This window comes from Chiloscyllium punctatum, chromosome 42, assembly GCF_047496795.1.
Source record: "Chiloscyllium punctatum isolate Juve2018m chromosome 42, sChiPun1.3, whole genome shotgun sequence".
Taxonomy (NCBI): Eukaryota; Metazoa; Chordata; class Chondrichthyes; order Orectolobiformes; family Hemiscylliidae; genus Chiloscyllium; species Chiloscyllium punctatum.
In genome coordinates, this window is record NC_092780.1 from 44,250,176 (window position 1) to 44,262,579 (window position 12,404).

The 12,404-nt window shown below is 43.2% G+C and overlaps 1 protein-coding gene across 5 annotated transcripts in view; it reads right to left on the minus strand.

Moving 5' to 3' along the window:
• LOC140465922 (corticotropin-releasing factor receptor 1-like) overlaps window positions 1-12,404 on the minus strand; it is a 345,472-nt gene that overhangs the window by 163,367 nt on the left and 169,701 nt on the right. The window lies entirely within an intron of this gene.

Genomic DNA, 12,404 nt, shown 5'->3' on the forward strand with positions numbered 1-12,404 from the left:
ACTGTAAGGTTTACTCATGTGTGACAGGAGGAGCAGGTAAAGAAATTAAGATTTTAAGAGACACAGTGAAAATCTGAAACGTAAATACAGGCTGATGAGAATCTGCTACCTGAAGCTAGGGTGACTAGTTGCAGTCAGGGGCAACCGCCTAACAGGTGCTCTTGGTAACTGAGGTGGCAATAAGATGGCTTCTCGATGCAAGTAACATGACAAAATGGCTTCTAGTCTGCTAACTGATAATTCTGCTAAAGCTGCATAGAAGGCTTTTAGGCTGCTAACTGCTAACTCTGCTAAAGTTGCATAAATGACTAACCACAGACTGCTGCAAAAAGAGCTCAGCAGACAATACGCCCTTTAAAGTATAGAATTAACTTGAGCAGATAAGAAAGTACTAACCGTTCTGGCTGACCTTCAGGTGTTGGTGCAGAGGCTCTGTTTGTGAGATAAAAGTGACCTAAGCGTTGGAACATAAGTTGGTTTAGAGTAAATATCATTGGACCAATTCACTGTCAATGAAGCAATATCATGTATTCATTAGTAATTGTTTGAATGTAATAAATGTCTTTCTATTAAACTGTGTGTGCAGCTCCTACGAGGAATACTGAGGTGCTCAAGTTGTGTGTTTCTGGATGTTCTGTATCCAGCCGTATGAAGAAATAAAGAATGAAGTCTTAAAGAACCAGACTGATTGTGAGTGCTTATTGAGCGATTGTGGAACCGAGAGACCCCACCGGGGTCCAGATCTTCAACAGGACCAAGCCAATCTTTAATGGTGAAACATGAGCAGTGTTTCACAAGGAGTGTTTCCAGGAAAGGTGGTAATATGTGGAATTCATGGTGGGAAGAGCAGTGTTCCAATTTATAAAGTGAGGTTGGAGTGTCCGGTGAAAAGTGGAGAAATGGTGGTGAGATTAACAGAGAAATTCTTGGTTACAGACATTGTGCTTATTCTTGGTGATGATTTAGCTGGATCACAGGTGGGAGTGATCACATGGTGGAAAAGCCAATGGAAAATCAGGCAAGTGAGGTGTTATACGAATGATATCCTGGGGTTTTTTCTGACTGTGTTTTAACAAGGTCACAAAGTCACAGGTAGAAGCAGGAGGAGAAATCAAATAATAAAGATAAGGAAGTTGAAGTTCAATTACTAGAGACTGTTTGAGCAAATGTTTGGGAAAAATCAAGAACAGGTAGAGGACAAAGTGGATATTTTTAGTTCAGAGAATTACAAAGGAAAGATGAAAAATTAAGGAAGTTGTATCAAAAATCACCCACAGAGGAAGAATCTGAAAGTATATGAGAATGTTCCTACTTTAAAAATGACACTTTGATGAGGAAATGTAGACCATCACATACATATATTCAGGTCGAGAAATGAGCAGAGATTCATCAAGTTGTGTGTGAAGGTGGGTAACAGAAAGGAGATGATGCAGGTAGCACATGAATTACCAGTAGGAGATAACTTGGGAGCAGTGAAAACTCAAGCCAAATTACAATAGCTCTTTTATTGGCCTGAATTGTAAAGAATTGGCATCCATGAGGCACTGTGGGCCCTCAACTCAGCAGAATTATACTCTGGCACAATCTGTCACCTCATGTGCCAGCATATCCCTCACACAACCATTATCATCAAGCCAGGGGATCAACCATAGTTCAATGGAGAGTGCAGGGGGGATGCCAGCAGCAGGACTGGACATATCTGAAGATGAGGTGTCACCCTGGTGAAGCCACCAAGCAGGACTACTTGCATGTCAAACAGCATAAGCAGGAAGCGATAGATGGAGCTAAGCAATCCCACAACCAACAGATCAGATTTAAGCTCTGCAGTCCTGCGACAGCCAGTCATGAATGTTGGTGGATGATCAAACAACTCACTATGGGAGGAGGCTCCATAAGTATGTTAGAAAGTCCATTGTGGAAAGTAGCCTCAGGGGATTAGATGAAATGGAGACGAGAAGAGTGGAAGCAGGGTATGAAGAAATGTAGTCATAGTAGCTGTAGAAGTCAATGACCTTGTAATACATTGTCATAATTTCAAGGGGCAGGCTGACTATCATAAAGAAGGAAAGAATCAGAAACGGATTAGGTAAAGACCACAACAAATAGGAGCAGAAACAGTTCATTCAACACATGACGTCTGCTCTGCCATTCGATGAGATCATGGCTGATCTGAATAATCACCCATGCCCTCCACCTCCTCCAAGACTTCTGTTTCCCCGGCCCCCAACGCCTCATCTTCACCATGGATATCCAATCCCTCTACACCTCCATCCGCCATGACCAGGGCCTCCATTATTTCCTCTCCCGACGTCCCCAACAGTCCCTTCCACTGACACTCTCATTCGTTTGGCCGAACTAGTCCTCACCCTTAACAATTTCTCCTTCGAATCCTCCCACTTCCTCCAGACCAAAGGGGTAGCCATGGGCACACGTATGGGCCCCAGCTATGCCTGCCTCTTTGTTGGCTACATAGAACAGTCGATCTTCTGTAATTACACCGGCACCACTTCCCAACTCTTCCTCCGCTACATTGATGACTGCATTGGCGCCACCTCGTGCTCCCGTGAGGAGGTTGAGCAATTCATCAACTTCACCAACATATTCCACCCTGACCTTAAATTTACCTGGACCATCTCTGACACCTCCCTCCCTTTCCTGGACCTTTCCACCTCCATTAATGACAACCGACTTGACACCCACATTTTTTACAAACCCACCGACTCCCACAGCTACCTGGATTACACCTCTTCCCACCTTACCTCTTGCAAAAATGCCATCCCATATTCCCAATTCCTCCGCCTCCGCCGTATCTGCTCCCAGGAAAACCAGTTCCACCACAGAACACACCAGATGGCCTCCTTCTTTAGAGACCGCAATTTCCTTCCCACGTGGTTAAAGATGCCCTCCAACGCATCTCGTCCACATCCCACACCTCCGCCCTCAGACCCCACCCCTCCAACCATAACAAGGATAGAACGCCCCTGGTGCTCACCTTCCACCCTACCAACCTTCGCATAAACCAAATCATCCGCTGACATTTCTGCCACCTCCAAAAAGACCCCACCACCAGGGATATATTTCCCTCCCCACCCCTTTCCATCTTCCGCAAAGACCGTTTCCTCTGTGACTACCTGGTCTGGTCCACGCCCCCCTACAACCCACCCTCCCATCCTGGCACCTTCCCCTGCCACCGCAGGAACTGCAAAACCTGCACCCACACCTCCTCCCTCACCTCCATCCAAGGCCCTAAAGGAGCAACGTTTTACCTGCACACCCACTAATATCATTTATTGCATCCGTTGCTCCTGATGCGGTCTCCTCTACATTGGGGAGACTGGACGCCTCCTAGCAGAGCGCTTTAGGGAACATCTCCAGAACACCCGCACCAATCAACCACACCGCCCTGTGGCCCAACATTTCAACTCTCCCTCCCACTCTGCCGAGGACATGGAGGTCCTGGGCCTCCTTCACTGCCGCTCCCTCACCACCAGATGCCTGGAGGAAGAACGCCTCATCTTCCGCCTCGGAACACTTCAACCCCAGGGCATCAATGGGGACTTCAACAGTTTCCTCATTTCCCATTCCCCCACCTCACCCTAGTTCCAAACTTCCAGCTCAGCATTGTCCCCATGACTTATCGTACCTGCCTATCTTCTTTTCCACCTATCCACTCCACCCTCCTCCTTGACATATCACCTTCATCCCCTCCCCCACTTACCTATTGTACTCTATGCTACTTTCTCCCCACCCCCACCCTCCTTTAGCTTATCTATCCACGCTTCAGGCTCTCTGCCTTTATTCCTGATGAAGGGCTTTTGCCCGAAACGTCGATTTTGCTGCTCCTCAGATGCTGCCTGAACTGCTGTGCTCTTCCAGCACCACTAATCCATGATCTGAATAATCCTCAATTCCACTTCCCTGTCCTTTCTCCACAACCTTACTGATTAAAAACTGATCTTCTCAGCCTTGAATATAGTTAATGTCCCAGTCTCAACAGCCCTCTGTGGTAAACCATTCCACAAATTCACTACCCTCTGAGAGAAGAAGTTCCTCCTCATCTCTTATCTTAAGTGGACTGCCCATTTTTCTAACAGAATGCTCTTTAGTGTTAGGCTCTCTCACCAGTGGAAATGACTTTGCACCTACCCTGTCTAGCCCCCTAAGAATCTTCTATATTTTAATAAGGTTGCCTATCATTTCCCTGAATTCCAATGAGTGCAGGTATATCCTATTCAACCTCTCCTCAAACACAGTCTCTTGAGACCTGGTATCAGCTTAGTCAGAGATGATAGAAACTAGAACATAGAAGAGTACAACACAGTAGAGGCCCTTCAGCCCATCATGTTGTGCCAAGCATTTATCTAAGATCACCCTAACCTACATACTCCTCAACTTACTGCCGTCCATGTGCTTATCCAACAGTTGCTTAAATGTCCCAAATGTCTCTGGCTCTACTACCACCGCCGGCATTGCATTCCACACACCGGCAACTTGCTGTGAAAAGAACCTACCTCTGACATCTCCCCTAATCCTTTCTCCAATCATCTTAAAATCATGTCCCCTCGTGACAGTCATTTCTGCCCTGGGGTAAAGTCTCTGGTTATCTAGTCTATGTATGCCTCTCACTACCTTGTACATCTCTATTAAGACTGACTGGTCTGTAATTCCCAGGGATTTCCTATTCCCTTTCTTAAGCAGAGGAACAACATTCGCCTCCCTCCAATCATCCACTACTACTCCTGTGGAGAGTAAGGGTGCAAAAATCATTGCCAGAGGTGCAGCAATCTCATTCCTCGCTTCCTGTAGTAACCTTGGATATATTTGGTCTGGCCCTGGGGTCCAGAATTTCCAGCACATCCACTTCCTTACTATCTATGGGTGGAAATTCGAAGTAAATTGGTTCTTCCAATTTTGGGTAGAAGAGGTTGTTATAATCCATAACAAATGCCATAACTGGGATGCCATAACCCTTGACCCTTGAGAAAGTGAGGTGAGTTTAAAGGAGAAATTATTTATTGACAGAACAAGTTCAGCCAGGCAGATGCTGGTTGTTCAAAGAAGTATTAGAGAGTAGAAATGCAGTGGAATTAAATATCCATCGTAAAGAGGAGGCAGCTAAAGCCAGGGAACTGAAAATTCTGAAATAAGATCAACTGTCAGGGTGACCACAGTGTAGCTTGGAATGGACTAGAAAGGATAGAAAATAATGAAAGGCACAAAAACAGAAATTGCTGGCAAAACTCAGCAGGTCTGTCACCAAAAGCATCCGGTGGCACAGTGGTTAGCACTCTTGCTTCACATCGCCAGGGACCCGGATTTGGTTCCAGCCTCAGGCAACTATGTGGAGTTTGTAATTTCTCCCCATGTCTGCGTGGGTTTCCTCAGGGTGCTCCAGTTTCCTCCCAAGTCCAAAGATGTGCAGGTTAGGTGAATTAGCCATGTTAAATTGCCCATAATGTTCAGGGATATGCAGGTTAGGTGCATTTGGCAGGAGTAAATGCAGAGTAATAGGGTAGAGGAAATGGATCTGTGTGGGTTACTCTTCAGAGAGTCAATGTGGACTTGTTGGGCCAAACTTTCTGGTAAAATACCCAATAGGTCTTTCTAACTCTCATTGTCTTCTTGCAAGAGTACAGCACCAGCACCCACATCACTTACATCGATAGTCACCTTGAATGGCTTTGCATAATTCGGTATGGCTCACACTGGAGCAGTGGTTAGCACAGCTTTCAGGCTGTTAAATGTCTTCTGACATTCCTCCATCAACTGAAATTTTCTGCAATTTTACAACAAGTCAGTTGGTTGAGAAACTAGACTGCCAACATTCTGAATGAACTTCCGATAAAAAACACTCAATCCCAGGAATTGTAGTACTCCTCTCTTCGTCAATGATATGGGTAACTTCCCAAAAACCTTTGGTTTCACATCCCATGGGGCCACCTATCCATGTCTGAAAACATGACTTGGCTTGTTGTGAGCTCACTCTTAGCCAGGTTTATCACCATGCCTGCCTCCCAAAGTCAATTGAACAATTCCGATAGAATCTCCAAATATGTGACTGAAAATCACCAGATCGTCAATGTACACTGCACATGTGGGGAATGGCATGACTTTAAACAGATATAGTCCATTCAGCATCATGAAAACTACATTTCCTTATCACAATAACTGTCCTATTGTCCCCACTTCCTGATCCAGCAACCTCTATTTTCATAGCAGCACCCTTTGCTTTCTGTTGAAATTTTCATTTTAGTTTTATTTTTATCATTTCTGGTTTGGAACTATTACCTGTGAGCTGAGCACGAAGGTAACATTTGGATGATGAGCAGCAGTGTGTTATAAAGAAAACAAGAAAAACAAACAGGCCTGGCCTGGATGTTCATTTCGGTTCTAAAGATGCATTATGCTCAAACAAGATGGTAGATGTTGGATGTTAGGAAGGCAACCAGTTTAACAAAGAGAAAACAAAGTTTAAATTGGACTTTGAACTATGTTTTTGTCATAAGGTTTGGGAATTTGAAAATTACAGAACTGCAGTTGGATTGTTCCCTGATTATCTTCCTATTACTAACTCATTTAAAGTTTGGAGAATAGAATCTCAGTTATAATTATTCAGTGATTATTCCTCTGAGCTTACTGGAAGCTAGTTCCATGCACTGGTATCTTGAGAAACCAAACAAGATGCAATCCCAATGTTTATGCATCATGGAATCATAAGTGAACTGGCTAGTTGCATCTCATTCACTTATCTTTTGATTTATCCCTTAACTGTGTCAGTTTGTCCGTCTGTCTGTGTGTGTGGATGTGAGAATCAAATAAGATTGGGTTTAAATCGTAGGCACTAGTTAGAATTTTGCTCAGCTAAAGCTACTGTATTATTAATAAATTGTTAAAGATTTGTTTAAGGTATAAATCTGGCATCTGGAACTGATTATACAAAAGATCCGGTAGGGAAGTATTGAGGTAAATTTTGTTGGTTATAGGAATGATGAGCAGCAGTGTGCAGCACTAATTGTACTGCTTTGTGAATACAGGCATAAGGAGGCTGATTTATTTTGGTCATCTGTCTCCATATTTCTGTCACCTCCAGCATTATGCAAAACACACCTTTCCCTCTCCTGTCAGCATTCAAAGGGACTGTTCCCTCGTGGCACTCTGGCCCATTCCTCTATCATCGCTGAAAATGTGTTGCTGGAAAAGTGCAGCAGGTCAGGCAGCATCCAAGGAACAGGAGAATCGACGTTTCGGGCATAAGCCCTTCTTCAGGAACGTCGATTCTCCTGTTCCTTGGATGCTGCCTGACCTGCTGCGCTTTTCCAGCAACACATTTTCAGCTCTGATCTCCAGCAACTGCAGTCCTCACTTTCTCCCATTCCTCTATCATCACCAACAATAGTCACACACCCACAGCACCCTCAAACCAATTACCAGACTCAAAACACTTGCTGTTTAATTCGTCAATGTTTAATGCCCAAAACATTCCTTTCAAGTAAAGCAGTGATTTGCTTTTTCAGTTAAGTCAATTAGTCAGAGTCATACAGCAAAGTAACAGGCTCTTTGGCCCAACTCATCAATGCTGACCAGGTTTCCTCAACTGGACTGGTCCTATTTGCCTGTGTTTGGCCCATGTCCCTCTAAACTTTTCCTATCCATGTACCTGTCAAAATGCCTTTTAAATGTTGTAACTGTACCCATCTCTATCACTTCCTCTGACAACTCATTCCATATATGCACCACCCTCTGTGTGAAAAAGTTGCCCTCAGGTTCCTTTTAAATCTTTCTCCTGTCATCTTAAACCTATGCCCTCTACTTTTGGATTCCCCTACCCTGAGGAAAAGACCTTGGCTATTCACCTTATCTATGCCCCTCATAATTTTATACATTTATAATTTATAATTTTATAATTTTATAAACCTCTTTGAGGTCACCCCTCGGCCTCCAAAAGAATTGCCAGCCTATCCAGTCTCTCCATATAACTCAAACCTTCCAATCTTGTCAACATCCTTGTAAAGCTTTTGCACTTTTTCTAGTTTAATAGCATCTTTCATATAGGAGGGTGACCAGAATTGTATTTGGTGCTCACAAAGTGATCTTCTTTACATTAGGAAAACCAAGTGCAGGTTGGGTGATGGCCTTGACTACCAGCTTAACCTCAACCTTCTGGTCATGTGTGATTTCAGTACACCATCTTGTTTTCGAGCTCACATTTCTATCCAAGGCCTGCTCCAGTATTCCAGTGAAGCCCAGTGCAAGTTGGAGGAACAGCACCTCATTTTCCGCTTGGGTACGTTACAGCCCTCAGGACTCAACGTTGGGTTCAACAATTTCAGACCATGAACTTTGTTTTTCATTTTCATGTTTTATCCGCAATGTCTGTACTTTGTCTTCATGACTTGGTTTTAATTCAGAGCTGAACATTACTCTTTTATTTCCTTGACCATAAAATCTATCACATTTTCACCTGTTTCTACAGTTCCAAACAGGAAACATAATGAACTCTCAACTTTAGTTCTGTTGCTTACTCTACAGATACTGCTAGACCTGCTGAGATTTTCTAGCACTTTGTTTTTATTCCCAATCCTTGAAATCAATCATGTGAATCTCTTCTGCACAAACTGTGATGCCTTTACAAAAGTATGGTTCTCCGAGCTGGATACAATACAGCTTCGGAGGCTGAGAGGCAACCTGACAGAAATATTTCAAGGCATGAATAGGATGAATAGTCTGATTCTTTCATTTATTATCTGTTCACACTCAATCGACTGAAATTAGCTAATTCACACCTCTGCATTAAATATAATCAGACTCTTTTCTGCCATTACACTAATTCATGACCTTCTGCGTAGTCCCCTTGACATTTCACCATTCTTTCAAGTTTCATCCAAATGTTGAAATTATGTCATGTACAAAGGTCAATAATACTTATCAGAAAGAGCAAGGGTCCAAACCTGACCCCTGGGTCAATTCACTACCAACCTTTCTCCAACTTGACAGACAACTGTTCACCACTCCTGTTCCCTGTTATTCTGTCAATTTTGCAACAGTTGTGTCATGTTTCTTTAATTCCACAATCCACATCTTTATTTACAAATCTGTAGGATGCAGTTTTATCATGTCCAGAAGTTGGACACAAGAATTTAGATTGTCACAAAGGCGTGCTACACCATCAAAGATGCTGTCTTTTCACTGTTATAATTGTACTTTTGAATGAAAGCCCCATCTGATCTCTCGTGTCAGACTTCAAAGATGCCACAGCACTGCACTGAAAACAAGCAAATTTTTACAGTGTCCTGACCAAACTTGACTCCCTACTCAACATTACAAACAAAAACTACCGAGTTGCTAATATGCTGCGTATACCTTGTTACACAATTGCAGACTAACACATTATTTTATTTACTATCCAATGTGAAAATGTTGACTCAAACTCACCAGCACATTACACACTTTCTTCTTAAGACTGTTAGAAACTTATTTGTTATAATCCTTCTTGTGAAAAAAAAGTTGAGAAAATTCCTAAAACTTGAGATTTCATGAAGAGGTTTGTCAGCAAGATGAAAATAAATGCTAACATCTTGGGTATAATTAATTGAAAATTGGGCATTAAACACATACAGCTCAGGTCACCTCTCACTGCAGATGTTCCCAGGATACTGACTCATTTTCAAGGAATTTGAACAAGCCACAATTCTGGAAATATCATGGGTTACTCTCCACCTGCCTGAATGAAACAACTCCAACAACACTCAAGAAGCTCAACAGTATCCAGGATTGATTGGGACCAGATCCACCACCTTAACCATTCATTCCATCACCCACATGGACATAGTAGCTACAGGTGTAGCATATCCAATATATAATGCAGAATTCATGACAGTCTTCAATGACCTTGAAATCCATACTGATATCAAGATCCTTCTGACTCTTGTGTATCTCCCTGAAACTTGGACTTCATATCGACTCCACCTCAAAGCCCTGGAGAAGTACAATCAATGCTATTTGAGACAGATTCTCCACACCAGCTGGGAGGATAGGCATACTGACATCAGCGGCATTAAAGAAGTCAATAGCATCAGCACTGAGGCCATAATCATCCAAAACCAACTCCAGAGGACGAGCCACATGCTTACAATGTCAGAAGCCTGACTGACAAAGCAAATCTTCTTTGCCCAGCTCAAGGAAGAGAATGAGAGGCAGACCAAAATGCCTTTCAAAGGCTTGTTGAAGACTTCCCTCCAGAAATGCAATGTAGACGTCAACACCCAGGAGACCCTCACTCAGAAGAAACAGACTTGGGGAAATAGGCTACATTCCTGTATGAAGAGATGCAATTTTTGAGAATACCCATCAACAAGAAGTATGGAAAAAGAACCAGAGAAAAGAATGCTAAAGATCTCAAGACCAAGGACCACTTGCACATCCTGAAAAAGCTTGCTAAATATGTGGTTGGAGATGTGGCTCTAGGATCAGGCTACTTCGCCACTCAAGAGCCTATAGAAACCCACGACCAGTGACACAGAATTTCTTAGAGTGTTTGCAAAGATTTGTGGTTCAGCTTGTAGATGAGGTCAGATGTTTCGTCGCCTCACTAGACGAAATCGTTAGCACTTCTTCAATAAAGTATTGGTGCTGTGTCCCGCCTGGTATTTGTCTCTGTTTGTTGGGACTTCCGGTTCTGTATCTGGGTGGGACCAAGTCAACGTGTCTATTGTTTGAGTTCCAGTTGGAGTGCAAGGCTTCAAGGAATTCTCTGGTGTGTCTGTTTTGCCTGTGCTAAGATGGTTACATTGTCCCGGGTGAATTTGTATCCATCATTGTCTGTGTGGTTGGAAATGAGAGTGTGCTGGTTGAGTCTGGCAGTGGTGAGCTAATGTTAGTACACTCATATGGTTGGTTTTCTTCCTGTTTTTCCTATGTAGTGTCTTTCACAGTCCTTACAGGGTATCTTGTAGATAACGTTCATCCTGTCGGATGTGGGTGTCAGGTCTTTAACCTTTGTGAGGAGCTGATGGAAGGTGTTTACTGGTTTGTGGACCATTAAGATTCCCAGCGGTCTGAGTAGTTGGGTAGTTACCTCTGATGTGTCTTTGACTTGTCCGGACTTGTCCGACCTGCCTAGCTCCTTTTCCACCTATCCACTCCACCCTCCCCTTCCTGACCTATCACCTTCATCTCCTCCCCCACTCACCCATTGTACTCTATGCTACTCTCTCCCCACCTCCACCCTCCTCTAGCTTATCTCTCCACCCTTCAGGCTCACTGCCTTTATTCCTGATGAAGGGCTTTTGCCCGAAACATCGATTTCGATGGTCACTATCATATCTGGTGATGTCATGCTTTCTTCTTTAAGTTTTTCCCATAAGTACCAGAGGATACTGCTCTTGGGGTACTTGTTTGGTTTAAATCCTTTGAGTAGGTGTTCCTGTTCTGCCTTCTGGAGTTCTAGGTTGCTTGCCCATTTAAACAATGTCCTAATGCAGCTCTGTTTGTGGGTGCTGGTATGGTTGCTGTTATAGTTCAGTATCTGATCTGTATGGGTGTTCTTCCTGTACACACTGGTCTGGAGTTCACCAGCAGGTGTGTGTTACACTAATACGTCCAGGAAGGGGAGTCTCCTCTATCTATTATTCTGTTAAGTTTTCCAATGGAGTTAAATTATTCCAATTTCTTCTTTCTTTTGTTGTGTTGTCACTATAGTGTGCGAATAAAGTGTGTTTTGCTTCAAATTTGGTAGTTTGACCAATCAAATTATATCCAGAACACAACAGCTGGCATTTACCTTCAAAATAAGAAAAACTTAGGGTTTACACTACCATCTGAATGTTTTGAGGGGGTCTGATTTAGTCAATAACAGCAGCCAAAGAAAAGGATGATTATGGGAGAATGGTTTGGGGATTGAGATAAGGGCATGTTGACAATGAGTTTCAACAGGTCTTAGTTTTGATATGGGTTGGAATTTGGATCTGTGTTTGGATCTGAGGTAGATCCGTGTTCAATCCAAGAGTATATCTTGATGAGGTTGTAATCTCTGTTGAAAAATGTGGTGCTTAAAACACAGCAGGCCAGGCAGCATTCGAGGAGCAGAATAAGCTTATGCCCAAAATGTCAATTCTCCTGCTCCTCGGATGCTGCCTGGCCTGCTGTGTTTTTCCAGCACCACATTTTTCAACTCTGGTCTCCAGCACCTCACTTTCTCCGAGGTTGTAATCTCTGTTAGGGTCAGAGTCTGATTGGAATCTAGATATCCTCAGTATAGAAAGTAGAAAGCTAGAATCGAGCCCATGGAAGAAGTAGAATAGAAATAGATTCTGGTCTTCAACTTTTAAAGGAAATGAAAGGCTGTCAACAATGCAGGTTCCAGAAATAAACCTCAATACCAGATGCTGACCCTTGGTATTAGTTCT